The 8210-nt window shown below is 44.6% G+C and overlaps 1 pseudogene; it reads right to left on the reverse strand.

The window, feature by feature from the left end:
* Positions 1–709: 709 nt before the first annotated feature.
* LOC115198733 (40S ribosomal protein S3a-like) lies at positions 710–1537 on the reverse strand (annotated as a pseudogene).
* Between the last annotated feature and the right edge of the window lie 6673 nt (positions 1538–8210).

Raw genomic sequence — 8210 nt, forward strand, 5'->3', positions numbered from 1 at the left:
AGCGAAGACCGACAGGTGTGCATGACAACTGACAGCGGGAGCAACATGATAAAAGCATTGCGCTTGAACAACTGGACCCGCCTGCAGTGCTTTGGGCACAGGCTTCACCTCGCCATCGGTAAGTGTGACATTGGATAACTAAAGTGATTCAAAAAAGTTGTTCAGGCCAGCTGTAGGCTAATGTGTTAGTAGTTGTGCCATTCTGCCAATCCAATAGCAAATAACCACAGGCTGTTTTAATTATAACAAATTAACTAAATTAAATGCATTTTTAATCATGATTATATAAATTACATATTCAAACAGCTAGTGGTCAAACATTCTTAAACAATAGAATTGACGTGTGGGTGTGTTGTTCATTTGTGTTGTTCATTTGTGTTGCACAAATAGGCCTTGAGGCCTTGTATATTTTTTTATTTTAATAAAGAAAATTCAATTAAGAATTATGTCTTAGCCTTTTTCAATTTGTTTAGAGAAAAACAAGAAATCGAGATATATATCGTGAAGCATCCAAACCTCTGGCCATATTGCCCAGGCCTAGCAGCAACACATGACAACACAGCATGGTAGCAACACAACATGACAACAACATGGTAGTAACACAACATGGCGGCAGCACAACATGGTAGCAGCACAAAACATGTTACAAACATAATTGGGCACAGACAACAGCACAAAGGGCAAGTTTTTCTTCTTTTTTTTCCTCATTTACATTTTTTATTAAATCTGTCAGTTGTTTAGACTGTCTCCTGGATGGGGAGCTCGTAGCCATCGGTCCTATCCACCTCAGCCCCGGTGTCATCCCCTGAGGGCTTGGCTGTACTTCTGCCACCACCCTCACCATGGAGCTCCATCAGTTTGCCTAACTCAAACTTGCGCTTCTTCAGCATCTTAATCTTCCTGACGTAGATATCGTGGAGGGGGTAGATGGACTGGCAAGCCTTCACAATGTCCTTGCCAACGGAGTCAGGGATCAGCTTGTTGACGACTTCCTTCAGGTCGTTGGTCTGGACCTCACGGGTCATGATCTCCATCATCTTCTTCCTGATCTGACGGACCTGCTGGTGCTGGGCGTACGACGTCTTCCTGATCTGGTTGGTGTGCTTCTTGGTGAAACCAACGCAGAACTGACGCAGGAGGTAGCCGTCGGTGGTCTTCATGTCCACGTGGGCCTCAATCATGGTCTGGCACTTCTTGACCATGGAGCACATCTTGTCACGGGTCAGGTCCATGCCGTGGAAGTTGGTCAAGCAGTTCTTACCCTGCACGTCTTCTGAGATTAGTTTGAACTTGCGGAAGGCCACCTTATTGTTCTGCAGGTCAGCAAGGCTCACCTCAAACACACGTCCCTTCAGACCATCAGAGGCGATTCTGGTTCCCTGAGTCCTGGAGACCAATGTCTGGCCAATGTTGCGGACGTTGAACATAGCGGGTGCCTTGACATCATACCAGTCCTTCTTGGAGAAAGGGTCGACGATCTTCTTTTTGCACCTTTTACGCCACCTTTGGTCAGCCTCTCATTCTTGCCGACTGCCATATTGGCTACTGGGAGTGAAAGAGGAGTGGTCATTTTAGTGGTCTCTGACTTGTGGTCAGACTCACTCAGGTGGAACAAACTTAAGTTTCAATGCTGAATTGAATGTCATTGAGAAAACAGAAAGGTTTTTAGAAGTAATCCAAGACGTAGTAATCTAGTATTTCAAAAGTATCTGTAATCTGAGGTTTTGCTTGCATGTGTTGCATGCACGCACAAACACACGCTGCAAAAACAATCAGGCAGTCAACACATGTGCAGATGCAGATAAATGTACTGTATCAATGTACTGTATGTGCATAACGTTCATATCCCTTCCTCTCCTAATCAACATACACAGTTGAAATGGGAAGTTTACATACACCTTAGCCAAATACATTTAAACTCAGTTTTTCACAATTCCTGACATTTAATCATAGAAGAATTGCATGTCTTAGGTCAGTTAGGATCACCACTTTACTTTAAGAATGTGAAATGTCAGAATAACAGTAGATAGAATGATTCATTTCAGCTTTTATTTCTTTCATCACATTCCCAGTGGGTCAGAAGTTTCCATACACTCAATTAGTATACTGCTCAAAAAAATAAAGGGAACACTTAAACAACACATCCTAGATCTGAATGAAAGAAATAATCTTAAATACTTTTTTCTTTACATAGTTGAATGTGCTGACAACAGAATCACACAAAAATAATCAATGGAAATCCAATTTATCAACCCATGGAGGTCTGGATTTGGAGTCACACTCAAAATTAAAGTGGAAAACCACACTACAGGCTGATCCAACTTTGATGTAATGTCCTTAAAACAAGTCAAAATGAGGCTCAGTAGTGTGTGTGGCCTCCACGTGCCTGTATGACCTCCCTACAATGCCTGGGCATGCTCCTGATGAGGTGGCGGATGGTCTCCTGAGGGATCTCCTCCCAGACCTGGACTAAAGCATCCGCCAACTCCTGGACAGTCTGTGGTGCAACGTGGCGTTGGTAGATGGAGCGAGACATGATGTCCCAGATGTGCTCAATTGGATTCAGGTCTGGGGAACGGGCGGGCCAGTCCATAGCATCAATGCCTTCCTCTTGCAGGAACTGCTGACACACTCCAGCCACATGAGGTCTAGCATTGTCTTGCATTAGGAGCAACCCAGGGCCAACCGCACCAGCATATGGTCTCACAAGGGGTCTGAGGATCTCATCTCGGTACCTAATGGCAGTCAGGCTACCTCTGGCGAGCACATGGAGGGCTGTGCGGCCCCCCAAAGAAATGCCACACTACACCATGACTGACCCAACGCTAAACCGGTCATGCTGGAGGATGTTGCAGGCAGCAGAACGTTCTCCACGGCGTCTCCAGACTCTGTCACGTCTGTCACGTGCTCAGTGTGAACCTGCTTTCATCTGTGAAGAGCACAGGGCGCCAGTGGCGAATTTGCCAATCTTGGTGTTCTCTGGCAAATGCCAAACGTCCTGCACGGTGTTGGGCTGTAAGCACAACCCCCACCTGTGGACGTCGGGCCCTCATACCACCCTCATTGAGTCTGTTTCTGACCGTTTGAGCAGACACATGCACATTTGTGGCCTGCTGGAGGTCATTTTGCAGGGCTCTGGCAGTGCTTCTCCTGCTCCTCCTTGCACAAAGGCGGAGGTAGCGGTCCTGCTGCTGGGTTGTTGCCCTCCTACGGCCTCCTCCACGTCTCCTGATGTACTGGCCTGTCTCCGGGTAGCGCCTCCATGCTCTGGACACTACGCTGACAGACACAGCAAACCTTCTTGCCACAGCTCGCATTGATGTGCCATCCTGGATGAGCTGCACTACCTGAGCCACTTGTGTGGGTTGTAGACTCCGTCTCATGTTACCACTAGAGTGAAAGCACCGCCAGCATTCAAAAGTGACCAAAACATCAGCCAGGAAGCATAGGAACTGAGAAGTGGTCTGTGGTTACCACCTGCAGAACCACTCCTTTATTGGGGGTGTCTTGCTAATTGCCTATAATTTCTACCTGTTGTCTATTCCATTTGCACAACAGCATGTGAAATGTATTGTCAATCAGTGTTGCTTCCTAAGTGGACAGTTTGATTTCACAGAAGTGTGATTGACTTGGAGTTACATTGTGTTGTTTAAGTGTTCCCTTTATTTTTTTGAGCAGTGTATTTGGTAGCATTGCCTTTAAATTGTTTAACTTGAGTCAAACGTTTTGGCTAGCCTTCCACAAGCTTCCCACAATAAGTTGGCTGAATTTTGGCCCATGGTTTGTAAGCCTCCTTGCTCGCACACGCTTTTTCAGTTGGGATTGAGGTCAGGGCTTGGTGATGGCCACTCCAATACCTTGACTTGCAAGAAACCCGCTTAACTACAACAACATTCTCGGTAACGGTATCATAATCTTATTACTTTGTATGACTGTGATATGGTCTTGTTTATCTACCTTAGTTTAATGCACTGAATGCAAATCACTCTGGATAAGAGCAATGACCAAAATGTCAAGGTATTTTGTGTTAACAACAATATACATTACTGTAATATTCACAGTAACTTGCCACCAGCTTCCTGTAAGTTACTGTAATATCAGAGCAACACTACAGTACAATACTGTCAAATTAGCCTACTCTACTATAAGAAAGTAAATGCTACTGTAATTGTCATTTTGGTATTTTACATGTGATAGGTGCAAGCAGATTGGCTGATAGGTATTATTATATTACAGCATATTTATTAATAATTGATGTTTTATACCACTTGCACTTCAAGAGGCCTAAACAAACGCTTCCAAACTGGATGTGACTGCAGGGCAAAACAGACCAAAAGGAATTGCCAAAATCCTTAACCAGTAAAGGTTTAAGACTTGCTGCCACTCTGTACATGCCTTGAAATATGTTAATGAGCCATTGATTATTTTTCCACAATGTACCATAATTTACAGAATGCTGGAGTAAATATACAGCAAAACTGCAATGCAGTACTTTATTGTTAAATTGTATTGGAATACAATTTCAACAATTGCTAACAGTGTATATGTGTTGCACCCGTTAGTGAGAATGCTGTACCCCACAAAATACAGTACCATACAGTCTATTTGTAATCTTAAAACGTTGTCCTGTAAGTCTATAGTAACTTACTGGCTGCTACTGTGCTGCCAGTATTTTATTGTAATTCAGGGCACCCCACAGAATACAGTGCCATACAATTTTCACTGAAAGGTTGAAGTAGTTCTCTAACCATTTAATGTATGTGGGGGACAGATCAGAGTGGCGGCAAGTCTCAAACCTTTACTTGTTGAGCACTAAGCCATGTCCTTTTGATCAGTTTTGTAATGATGGGAAACCGAGGCTTTCTGAAGGCTTCGGCGCTTTCACTAAATCGTGCCGAAAAACGCTTCCTTACTCTGAGCTTCATTATCTGTTCACAATGCACATTAGAGACATCTGCTAGTCAGCAATAAATAGCAGTGTTTGATTATCAGATAGAGGTATTTTTTTCTCTATTGTTTTAATAACACCGCAGCGGTAAGTCGTTGGCTTTAGTAGCCTCTAATGAGTTGGAATACCAGGTTTGCATCTTTCATCATGCTTCCCTTTTTTGCCTTCAAGTTGACTATTTAAAAAATACAGAATCCATGGCATTATTTAGGATTCTTAAGACAGAAGCTTATACTAAATAAAACAAATTATTTGAACAAAATGTTTTAAATAGTGTGCATACAATGGGATTTGACTTCATACCCTCGATGCGCTGTAGTTCCCAACAATACCTGCTAAGCTACCGGTCAGTGAAAGATTTTGTACAAAATCCGAACTATATTTGTAAGTACGGTGTCCAGTAGAGGTCAGTGTATGTTAGCAGCTTGGAATCGGAAAAAAGCTTCGCGGAACCACGGCGAAATCATTGGGATCTCGCATTTTGCAACGCACGGTTTGAAAAAGCATGTGATCAAACGAAGCTTCGGATGTCATTGATGACGTACTTCTGATAAAGGGATAGACGCGTCGGCGCACTGCTTCGAAGATAGCTGCTTAGCGATTTCGACGCGTGCCTCGGAACTCCGGTATCATACGTCACGTCACTACAGTTTTTCCGTGTAGTCACTGCCAGTTTAGGAGCCTTTGTTAAGGCCTCTACAAGTGCAAGTGAAATAAAACAAAGATTATGAATTAGTGTGCTGTAATATATAATTACGTATAGCAGCCACACATGTCCCTGGCTGGTACAGAACCTTCCCTATAATCTGCCCTTTGAGGGGAGAGAGAGAGTGTTGAGCACAGATTGCACTCTCTGTGTGATCTACAAAGGCATCATTCCCCTATTCCCATCCGGCACTGGAGGAAAAAGACAGGACTTGGTGGCCTTCAGGAACATCTGATAACAACAAATTAATTCAGCCAATCAATGTTCGTCAGCGCTGAGGCTGCAGGTCAGGGCCCGCGCGGAGGGGGTCTGAGTAGAGCACATGCTCTTGACAGCACAGCAAGACAAGGGCCTAAACTCAGACACACACACACACACACACACACACACACACACACACACACACACACACACACACTGACATGCAGACAGACAGAAACACACACTACCAGATCATGCCGGATAATGAAGGATTTATATACAACTTCCTCTTTATGCCGAAACCAAAAGGAAAATCCAAGGATGTCGAGACCGGATAACTTGCTTCACCTTCAGCTCTATTTCATTTTAAGTCAAAGATTTTGGGGGAGGGAGGATGGTTGTTGGTTATGCTGTTGAGTAAGATATCCAGATGTATTTTGGGTGTTGGTGAGTGTCTTAGGAACTACAGGGGTTATTGCTGTTGCATATGATGTTTTGAGATAGAAAGCAGAGTGGGAATAAACATGTAGCATGATGAATGCTGTTCATGAGACTAAACTGTAACAGGGGTTCCACACCCCACACGCTTTTTGCCATGCGTCTGAGTGTGACAGGTATGACATCAGGTGAGATCACACTGACAGTTCCACTCCCACTCTCCTCCCACCACCATCACACCCACTTTCCCATATGGTATTTCTCACATAGACGCACACGCACACACCATGCAGTAAACTCATTAGTACATCATCACCATCCTCCAGGTTCACTGCCGCAAAACAAATGAACCGTTCTGGAGGAATGCTGGTGAAGTCTTTTTTGATTTCTCTCTTTATCTCTCTTACACATCCCTCTTTCCCTTCTCTGCCTCTCTGCCTCGCTCTCTTTCTCTTTCCGTCTTTTGCTCGTCTCCCTTGCGTTAGTGAGGTCTCCATACAGTGAGTCATCCCCGAGCACGTGAACAGAGCTGTCTTCTCTTCCTTTTATCCTATAATCATCTCCTGAATCGTTACCTGAGGGCCTTAGATCCCCCGCGCAGTCCAACATGCCATACAGCTCCACTGTACCCAGACCTCAGCGGTCCTAATTAGGCAAAATACCAGCGGAGAGGGGGACAAAACATGTCTCTCAGTTCTCCTGCCCACAATGGAGCTGCTGGGAACACTTGGGGATATCACAGGCAATTTGCTGCACAACTCAACTCCTGTTGCCAAACAGAGGCTATTCAGCTGAGCATAGCTAGTAAATGGCGGTGTTTCATGCACATCAAACACCAACGGGTGGTGCTTGAGATATCAAATGAAGAAGACAAGCCATGTACGATAGTTTTTTTTTCTGTTTAAAGGGCAGGTATCCATCGCTCCTCCTCTCCTCTCGAGACCTCATCAAGATGGATCAGACTCCGCACTCAAATCAGATTCAAAAGGCTGTGAGGAGCAGCTTGGTTCCCTGGCCTATGCTGATCGTTATAGTGACATTTTTAAGAACTGATGTCACATAGCTGGACAATTTCCACTCGGGTCTTTTTATGACAGATAGACAGGTTGGTTGCATTTCCCACACAATTTATTATATCGGCCTTGACATCGCAAGAGAAAAAGTACATAATATATTCCTCTGTAAAGGCTGTCTGAGGACGCAGCTTTGAAAATGTCACTATTAAGGGGAAGTGATACGGGAACATTTGAATTCCAAAGTGAAATGAGCGGCCTTCCATCCAAGCAGACACGATAGCAGCATCCCATTCCAGGAAACATAAAAGTTGTACCCAGTGTGCAGCCCACTGCTGAAAAAGTTCATAAAAGCAAGAGGAATGGCTAGTCAGCTACATGGTACCTGATGAGGTACAACTAAATACCACTAGCCAGCAGCATACCACCCTGCATCCAACTGCTGGCTTGCTTCTGATGCTAAGCAGGGTTGGTCCTGGTCAGACCCTGGATGGGAGACCAGATGCTGCTGGAAGTGGTATTGGAGGGCCAGTAGGAGGCACTCTTTCCTCTGGTCTAAAAAATATCCCAATGCCCCAGGGCAGTGATTGGGGACACTGCCCTGTGTAGGGTGCCGTCTTTCGGATGGGACGTTAAACGGGTGTCCTGACTCTCTGAGGTCATTAAAGATCCCATTGCACTTATCGTAAGAGTAGGGGTGTTAACCCCGGTGTCCTGGCTAAATTCCCAATCTGGCACTCATACCATCACGGCTGTCTAATCATCCCCAGCTTACAATTGGCTCATTCATCCCCCTCCTCTCCCCTGTAACTATTCCCCAGGTCGTTGCTGTAAATGAGAATGTGTTCTCAGTCAACTTACCTGGTAAAATAACGGTAAAATAAAATAAAAAAATAAAAGAGAG

Source organism: Salmo trutta, chromosome 8 (genome assembly GCF_901001165.1).
Source record: "Salmo trutta chromosome 8, fSalTru1.1, whole genome shotgun sequence".
Taxonomy (NCBI): Eukaryota; Metazoa; Chordata; class Actinopteri; order Salmoniformes; family Salmonidae; genus Salmo; species Salmo trutta.